Source organism: Myotis brandtii, unplaced genomic scaffold (assembly GCF_000412655.1).
Source record: "Myotis brandtii unplaced genomic scaffold, ASM41265v1 scaffold162, whole genome shotgun sequence".
NCBI lineage: Eukaryota > Metazoa > Chordata > Mammalia > Chiroptera > Vespertilionidae > Myotis > Myotis brandtii.
This window is the reverse complement of record NW_005355923.1, coordinates 1192293-1195158: the sequence shown is the minus strand read 5'-3', so window position 1 is coordinate 1195158 and position 2866 is coordinate 1192293.

The window sequence follows — 2866 nt, the reverse complement described above, 5'->3', positions numbered from 1 at the left end:
ACAGCACTGAAATGCAAATTGAAGTAAGATTTCTGCTTCTATATCTGCCACTCAGTTTAGTCTTTGAGCTATAGAGAGGTAATGTGATGTAGTATATAGACTATTAGCTTTTGCCCTTGCTAGCTTTGTGGAATTGGGTAGTTAATCTCTCTGAGATTTAGTTTCCTTTAACAGAATATATTGTGCAAGGATTGAGTGAAATGTTTCTAAAGTGACCAATATTTACCAATTTCCCCTTATTTGTATTTCTGTTCTGCTGATTAGTGACTAAGAGTTAGGGAGTTAGGGTATCTGGGGTTACACTGCTTGGTTAAAATACTAGCTCTACTGCATACTAACTATATGACAAGAGATAAGTTAGTAAACTACTCCAAGTCTCAGCTTATCCATCTATAAAATGAGCTATAGTATTACTTCATATGCATTACTTCATATAATATTACTTCATATAATATTACTTCATATGCATACTTAATATTACATATATGGATTAAATAAGTTAATTCCTAGAACTAGTGGCTGGCATGTAGAAAGCCCTCATTAAATATTGGCAATTGTTATTCTTTGCTGTTAACAAAATCCGTAAAATATGGGGTCTCCAGGATGTGGCTTCTCTCCATTATAAATGTGCTCTTCTGCAGACAAAAGTGGTAAATAGAAAATGCTTGTGGAACCTTAACTCTGGTGCCGTGTCACATATAGAAATTTTTTGATATTTGCAACCATAGTAAAACAAAGACTTATATTTTTGATATTTATTTTATATATTTAAATCCCATTTAACAAAGAAAAATCAACCAAAAAAATGAGTTCGCGTGTCACCTCTGACACGTGTGTCATAGGTTCGCCATCACTGTCTAGTAGTTGAGAGATGTGGGCTGTGAGAGGTACAACAAGTGCTGCCAAAACAATGCTGGATAGAGTTCAGAGAATGGCAACAACAGGTAAGAAGTAGATATGAAACTCACAAGAACATTGTAAATCTATGGTCGTATGTAAGCTTGACCTTATAGTCTGACATTTTAGTCCTAGGACCTAGGTAGTTGAGAGATGTGGGCTGTGAGAGGTACAGCAAATGCTGCCAAATCAATGCTTGATAGAGTTCAGAGAATTGCAACAACAGGTAAGAAGTATATATGAAACTCGCAAGAACATTGTAAATCTCTTGACTGCTCCCTTGTTTTGCTTTGTGTGATCTGACTATAAAGATTTGGCTTACAGGCGCGGTCACTGTGTCCTCATCCAGGTGCAGTGGTCCACCTGGCCCCAACTGTATTCTCTTGTCTGTTTTCTTTAATCCTTCTCTGCCCCTCCTCAGGTTCACCACTGGCCGTGCTGGACCCGGTTCAGAAAATCATCTAGATGTTGCCTTAATTGGATTTTACTATTTAGCTATTTTATACCCAGTGGTGGTTATGCTTAAGTTTAAAACATATTCTCCATCTAGCTAGTGTCACATCACTGATTCATCATATTGGGTCTAGAGGTTTGAAAATATTTTTGAAAGTGTCTAGGTATGGGTGAATAGCTTCAAGAAATAATTTAGCTGGAATGAACTCTAGGACCACCACAACAAAACCCAACAAACAAAGAAACAAACACTTTTAATTTATTTTGAATTATATTTCTAATTAGAACAGCTAATTTGTAACTGCACTTCTTTTTCCATAAATTGCAGCAAATTTCTCCCATCCAGGAAATGCAGACAAATCTGGTAAAAGTCACACAACATAAAACTCTGACGTTGTGGGAATTAGGAAGACTTACCAAAGAATGGATATCTGTGGAACTCTACGGGACTTGAAACACCCCCTTCCTGGCGTTCGGAATGCGGAGGCTAAGAGGTTCCACGTGACAGCGCCTATTATCAGAAGAAGATGGGGAAAATTTAAAAATTACTCATTCTTCTTCTTATTATTAAATTATTACTTTAAGGGGGCAGCTACAGTCAGCGCAGGGCAGGGAGGCTGTACGGAAGGGGGAGGAAAGCGTAGAGAGAATGAACAAGCTAGAGCAAATAGTTTGTTCAAGCACGGGTGGGAGACTTAGGGTTGGTTAGTTCGCCCATTCAGGAAAAACTAAAAATAAATCGAAGCGACAGACAAGTGCGTTCCAGGAATTAACATTAAACTTTTAAAAAAGAATCCCTGCTTTGGCCCGGCAGGGTGTAGATCTGCCCCGCTGTGCAAATACACTGGGGAAACCTAAGGACCCATTGGAGAGAATTCTCACATTACCTTCCAGGAAGCAGCCATTACAGGAGGCGCGGAGGGCGGCGTGGCCGAACTACATTTCCCACAATCCCCGCGGCTGCGACTCCCAGGATGCACCAGCTCCCCTCCCTCTGGCTACGGAAAGGGGCGGGGGAAGGGGAAGCCACGGTCTGCTGGGAAGGAGGTGAGCGAGTTTCCCGGGGTTTCCCGCCCACGTCCCAGTGTTTTACTGGCAAACTGACTAGTGCATTTGTACGAAAGCTACTTAAAAGCAGGAACAGAGCATGACAGCAGCGGTTGTTTCCCCCCGTCCGCTGGAGTGAAGGCAGCCGCACGCAGAATCCCGAGCAGAGCCCTCCGTTTCGTATACTTTTAAACGAGCGGCTCCCAACAGTTTTGAAATCCTAAGAATGAACTATTTGCATATGTAAGTTATAACCCTTCTGAGTCCAATATCTGCCAAGGCCTTACTGTGCCTCTCCAGTCACCGAGTCTTCTTAACTCTAATGTACTTATATGCATGCATACAAGTCCTTCGGTTGATCTCTTACCCCCCTCTCTCAACCAAAGGACTTGCATGCATGCATATAAGCATAACCAATGGACATAAGACACTGGGGGGTAGGGGAGGCCGGGGGATTGTCAAGGGCGGG